The following is a 6,826-nucleotide window of genomic DNA, read 5'->3' as shown; positions in this document are numbered from 1 at the left end:
CCTAAAATTAAAGGCACGTCACTATCCTTTTCTATGTCTAGAACAACAAAATCAACTGGGAATATGAATTTATCAATTTTAACAAATACATCTTCAATAATACCCCTAAAAAATCTGATTGTTTTGTTTGCTAACTGAATGCTCTTCTTAGTTTGTTTGGGTTTCCCAAGACCTAGTTGTTTAAACATTTTATAAGGCATGACATTGATACCAGCCCCTAAATCAGCCAAAGCAGCATTAACATCTATGCTACCAATTAAACAAGGAATCGTAAAGCTCCCTGGATCTTTTAATTTGTTGGCCGGTTTATTCTGTAGTATGGCTGAGAAAACTGCATTTAATTCCACATGTGATGCCTCATCCAACTTCTGCTTATTTCTTAAAAGCTCACTTAAGAATTTGGCTGCGTTTGGCATCTCTGAAAGAGCTTCAATAAACGGTAAGTTGATATGTAATTTTTTTAATAATTTAAGGAATTTACCGAATTGTTCATCTGTGAGGTCTTTCCTTGTTAGATTGGGGTATGCTACACGAGGTTTGTACTCTTTACTTATCGGTGTTTGTTCACTATGTTCTACCTCACCTTTGCTTTTACTTACCACAATTCCTTGCCTCGATTCTGGTTCAGGTTCAACTAATCCTTCCTCATCTTGAATGGTAATTGCATTTAGCTGTTCCTTTGTGTTAGATTCAGTGTTACTCGGTAGTCTACCTTGTGGTCGTTCAGAAATTAATTTGGCGAGTTGGCCTATCTGAGTTTCGAGCCCTTGGATCGACACTTGTTGATTCTTAAGTGTTGTTTCGGTATTTTGAAAGCGAGTTTTTGACACCGAGATAAACTTTTTTAGCATCTCCTCAAGGCTCAGCTTCTTTTCCTGTTGGTAAGGTGGTTGTTGAAAACCCGGAGGATGTTGTGGCCTTTGATTCCTTTGACCTCCCCATGAGAAATTTGGGTGGTTTCTCAACCTACATTATAAGTGTTATTCTATGGGTTATTTTAAGGTTTAGAGTTATTGTTACCCATATATTGGACTTGTTCCTCCTTGATGCTAGGGTTGAAGGGTTGATATTCTATGTATGCTCATCCTCCATTTGAATCACACCTCATCACTGGATGTACCTAAGTAGAACCACACAAACCGTCAATCTTTTTATTTAAGAGTTCTACTTGGTTAGATAGTATAATAACCGTATCGAGTTGAAAACACTAGCTGCTTTTGTCGGCTTTGTTCTCATGACTTGCCACTGATAGTTATTCAGGGACATCTCTTCAATAAATTCGTAAGCCACTTCAGGTGTTTTGTTGTTGATAGTCCCACCAGCAGCTGGGTCGATAAGTTGCTTTGTTGAGGGGTTCACGCCGTTGTAAAATGTTTGAACCTGTAACCATAAAGGTAACCCATGGTGAGGGCACCTTCTCAATAGGTCCTTGTACTTCTCCCATGCATCATAGAGTGTCTCTAGATCCATCTGCACAAAAGAAGAAATATCGTTCCTCAATTTAGCCGTTTTAGCCGACGGAAAATATTTAAGTAAAATTTTTTCAGTCATTTTTTCCTAAGTAGTGATTGACACTCGTGGTAACGAGTTCAACCACTATTTAGCTTTGTTCTTCAATGAAAAGGGAAACAACTGAAGGCGAATGGCATCGTCAGAAACGCCATTGATTTTAAAAGTGTCACAAAACTCTAGGAAATTCGCCAAATGAGTGTTTGGGTCCTCGTCCTGCAAACTATCAAACTGAACAAACTATTGGATCATTTGAATTGTGTTAGGTTTCAGTTCAAAATTATTTGCAGCAATAGTAGGCCTAACTATACTTGACTCAGTTCCTGTTAAATTAGGTTTAGCATAATCATACATAGTGCGTGGAGCAGGATTATGATTTACTGGATCACCAGCTATTGCAGGAGGTAGTGGGTTTTCTTGATTTTCAGCCATCTCCTCGGTTGTGGTGGAAATATTGTCCTCTTGCTCTTCCTCTGTGTATCTTAGGCTTTGCCTTATTTCTCTTTGATTTCTGTGAGCTGTGCGATCGATATCACTATCAAAAAGTAATGGTCCTGACGGGTTTCTTCTAGTCATACACTCTAAAAACATGCCAGAAGTGAATAAAAGAAAAATTAGAAAAGAAAACAAAAATTTGAATTGCAATAAAAGTAAAATGGCTAAAGTAATAAAAATTGAGTGTTCCTAATATATTAGTTCCCCGAAAACGGTGCCAAAAACTTGATCGTGTGATGTGATACGTGCAATAAGTTTTATAATTTATGAATATCCGTCCTTGAAAACTAACTATTATCACGACAAAGGCACGTGCACCGTATCGAACAGTAGTATAGCTTATGGCAAGATCGGGATGTCGAACCCAAAGGAACTAAAAGAACTAGTATTGACTTTCTTTTTATTATCTAGCCTAAAAATAAAAGGGTGTGTTTTATCTAAACTAATTACTAAACTAAGAATGCACAGAAAATAAATTGGGGAAATAACTTTTGGGAAAACTGAATGATTTGGACAATACCTAAGGGAAAAATCCACCTTGACTTCACTTGTTATTGACTCTAAATCAGACAACTTATTCACTTGACTTGATCCGTAGAAATCCCTAATTTATATTATTATCTCTCTCGAGACTAACAACGTCTAACCCTAGGTTGATTTATTGAAATCACTTTCTAATTAACTTCCTATTATTGCATTAACTCGATCTATGGATTCCCTTATTAGGTTTCACCCTAATCCAGCAAAATTTTGTCACCCTATCTCTAGGCGTGCAATCAACTCCGCTTAATTATGTTAGATCTACTCTTAGATAGGGACTTTTTCTCCTCTGGATAAGCATATCAATACTTGAATCAATATCCTAGAATATTAAAGCAAGAAGTAAGAACTCATAATTAAGAACAAGTCACATATTTATCATACAATTTAGATAATAATAACAAGATCCGTCCTAAGTTTCATTCCCCTTAGGTATTTAGGGGGTTTAGTTCATATTTATGAAAGAAAACATCTCAATAGAATAATGATAACAATACGTAAAGAAAACCCAGGAACTCTTGAAGGGAATTGAAAGGTGGTCTTTAGTCTTGAAATGAATCCGGCTTCTGAGATGGATCATTAGGCTTCCCTCGAGTAATTCCTTGCCTCCTATTCTGCGTGTGTGTGACAGCCCTAATTTGACCCTAGTCAGAAAGTGGTTTCGGGACCACAAAAACGGGTCGTAAAAATAATTAACGATTAAGTTTTGTGTTTATTGTATGTGAAATAGGCATGTGTGAAAGTTTCATGCTCCAATTTTGTCATTAGTATGTGAAATTATTAAATAGGACTTATGTGAGGAAATTTAGAAATGTGCTAGGCAAATGTTATAGTGGCCTATTAAAGCATGTTAGAAAATACTTGTACTTGCATGTCAAATTAGCCAAAAGTCTAGATGGTGGCCGGCCATGCTATGGGTTAAAACATATTATAAATATGTTATGTTAACATTTGTGTTAAAAATAATAAAATAAAGAGCATGGATAATAAAATAATAGTGGTTAGTAGGAGAAGAAAAAAAAAAGAGTTAGCTAGGTTGCTCCTCCATTGCCGTAACTAGAGGAAGAAGAAGAGGGGAAGTTCGGCCAAGGTGGTTCTTTAGATTAAAGGTATGTTCAATGTTGCTTTTGGAGGTTTATACATCCTTTGGATGATTAGCCTAATTCTATCTATCTCATGGATGGAATTGGGGTTGTTAGAGAGTTAGGATTCGGCTAAGAGGCTTCAAAATTTTAGTTGATGCCTTGATACTACTAGCATGTTAGCTATATGGATGTGTTAAGTTACTTGAAATGTTAGATAAATTTGAACTCCCTACCAAATTCTTTAGACAACCTATGTCAGAAATTTCGGTATTGAGATGTCTAGAACTTTCGGCCATTGTAGCTATGGAGAAATAAGGTTTTTGTTTCTTGTTAAATTTAGATGAGCAAGGGTAGATGAGTGTTCGAACTATACAAATAATCATATGTGAGCATTAGGTGCTAAGGGAAAGGAATCGACTACCTTATTAGGTACCAAGACCGAATGTGAATTTGATTAGGTTTGAGTAATTATTATGCTTAAAATCGATGTAGTTAAGTACCATGTTCTAGCCGAACATGTAGTTGTTTAATGTTGTGAACAAGTGCCGTTTAGTTGTTCTAAAATTGTCAAAATTAGATGTTTAATCATCTAAGGGTTCGGCATTGTGCATTCTTGTTAAGAGTTTGATTTGAAATCATGAGATCTTGTTGATTTGTGTTTAAATGGCATTCGGTCATGGTCTATGGGAGTTTACTAATCCGGTTTAGGTGCCAAATACTTTGTATTGAAAATTTTGATGTGTAAGTAGAAATTAATTAAGATGATATTGAGACATTCGAAAATAAATATGTGTTAAAGTTATATTTGTAGTAGTTTAATGTGATTTACTAAGTGCACAAATTTGAAAGCGAGAAGGTGATAGACTTAAGTGGTAATTGATTCAAATAAATTGGTTCTAAAATGTATATGAATGCCGTATGATCGTGTTTGATTGGGAGGTAAATTGTTTGATTTAGCTCAAGAGCTTAGAGGATCAACATTGGATAGGGGAAAGGAAAAAGTAATTGAATAGCCGTTGAAGTCGTTCGACAACGTCCGAGGTAAGTCTTCGAGTAATGAAACTTATTTTATGATTTGATTAAGTCATGACATATAAGCATAACAAATAAACGATGATATAATGATTCTACTTGAATGATATATTGAGGTGATTAGTTTATACCTATGATGGTAGCGAATGTGTATAGAGATCATGTTATAAAGCCAATCAAAATCATGCTCTTTGTATGTGGCTATTGAGCGAAATTGGTAAGGTTTGATAAGTGTCTTGTTTTTGAGCTTTAGTAATGAAAATGAAATATGGATGTGTCATGATTTATTGATATATGTGCATGATTATTGAATGATATCCGGGCTAAGTCCGAAGGCATTTGTGCGAGTTGCTATATCCGCTAAATCCGAAGGTACTTGGGTTTGAAATGAGCGATCTTCTGTAATAATTTCAATTAATACGCTTATAAAATCCAAACGATAAGGTATGTTTCAGTATATGCATCGGAAAAGTTAATTCCTTTTTAGATAGTATCGCTCTATTGATTAACAACTTAGGCCTTTAGTTAGGTTTGATCCACATGTATGAATATATTGGTTGAGGTGTGAAGTAAGTATGATTTTGGGAATATGCGTATATGCAACTATTCATTTAGTCATATGAACGCTATACTTTAGTCGTAAATAATTTCATTACTTGAACTTACTAAGCATTAAAATGCTTACTCTGTTACTTTGATTCTCTGTTTTATAGATTTTGTTCGTTAGCTATCGGACTCGGGAGTGTCAAAGTCGAAGTTATCCACACTATCTAAGCCACTTTTTGGTACTCTTTTAGTTCAATTTTGAAAATGGCATGTATAGGGCTGACCCTTGTTGTTAATTAAGTACCCTTTGGTAATGTGTATCCGTATAGCCGTGCGAAAATGTCTCGTATATTTTGAAGTATAACATTATGGTCTTGTGATATGGTTATTAAGTGGTGTGGAAATGTTTGGTAATGACTAGCCATTGGAATGGCCAATCATGGTCCTATTGGCGCTACGTACGTCATGGCTAATCAGGATTACCCTTGATAATAATGTATGTCAATTTGCTATTCGATTCATGGAAAATTATGAAATAGGTAAAATTTACCTTAAAATAGATGCTGACAGCAGCAGTGACGTAAGTTGGAAAAATCACTAAAAATAGTAGGAATGGAATTAAATAGTGAATAAATTATGTAATCTAATCTTGATGAGTCTATTTTCATATGAAAGAAACGAAACGACCATATGAGCCGTATTTTATGAGATGTTTAAGTTTTCGTGAAACTGGGCCAGAGCATTTTCTGGATCCCCTGTTCTGATTTTGAAAATTTACCATAAATTAACGAAAGACAATTAGAAGTCATGCTTTATATGTATAGATTCCTTTTTTGAGTCTAGTGTCATTAGAAACAAACGACATAAGTATTGAAGCTCTATACAGGGAGATATCTAAGTCGTAATGCATGAAGGTCAGAGTAGTCAAACCCTAAAATAGGGGATATTTTAACTAATAAACTGCACTAATTGGCTCGACCAAAAATTATACAAAAGCATTTGTAGACGGACATATGAGTCTAGTTTCAGGAGAAATTTACGGAATCAGTTTTTGAGTTTTGGAACTCGAGATATGATTTTTAAAGTAACTGTGATGCAGTTAGCCAGCTTGTCTGGAAATTTTAAAATGAACTATTGAAGTAAATGAATTAAGTCCATTAACACCTCATGTTCGACTTCGGCAACGGTCTCGGGTACGGGACGTTACAACTTTATTGGTATCAGAGCTACGGTTTAGTCGATTCTAGGACTACCGTAATACGTTCGGGTTTAGCTATACATGCCATTATGTTTTTATTGATAGTGTGGTGATTTCTGACAGTTAAAAATGTGTTTACTTATAGTAATGGATCCCAATCCCAACCGAGTGGTAGCTGATGATGTTGAGAGTGTAGTGCCTGCTCCCGCGCAAGGGACAGCGCCGGCGGACTCTCAACCTATTGCTAGTAATCAGAATGATGAAGCTAGACAGGCTTTTTATAGCGTAATGAATGAGTGGTTCAATCAGTACATTCGAACTAATACGGCTGTTCCACAACCCCCATTCCCGACCAATACAACCCCTGCACCTGCGATACCTCCGTAAGCCGACGAGATAAGGTTAAATAAACCCCAATTGA

At 35.8% G+C, this 6,826-nt stretch overlaps 1 non-coding gene across 1 annotated transcript; it reads left to right on the top strand.

Annotated features, from left to right (window-relative positions):
* The first annotated feature begins 1,396 nt into the window (after positions 1-1,396).
* On the top strand, positions 1,397-1,503 carry LOC128280108 (small nucleolar RNA R71). Its single transcript, XR_008270290.1, has one exon. It is a non-coding gene; the product is annotated as a small nucleolar RNA R71 (small nucleolar RNA).
* The last annotated feature ends 5,323 nt before the right edge of the window (positions 1,504-6,826 follow it).

The sequence above is a fragment of the Gossypium arboreum genome, chromosome 8 (genome assembly GCF_025698485.1).
Source record: "Gossypium arboreum isolate Shixiya-1 chromosome 8, ASM2569848v2, whole genome shotgun sequence".
In the NCBI taxonomy this organism is placed as follows: Eukaryota; Viridiplantae; Streptophyta; class Magnoliopsida; order Malvales; family Malvaceae; genus Gossypium; species Gossypium arboreum.
The sequence above is the reverse complement of the archived record's forward strand: the minus strand, read 5'-3'. Positions and strand labels throughout refer to the sequence as shown.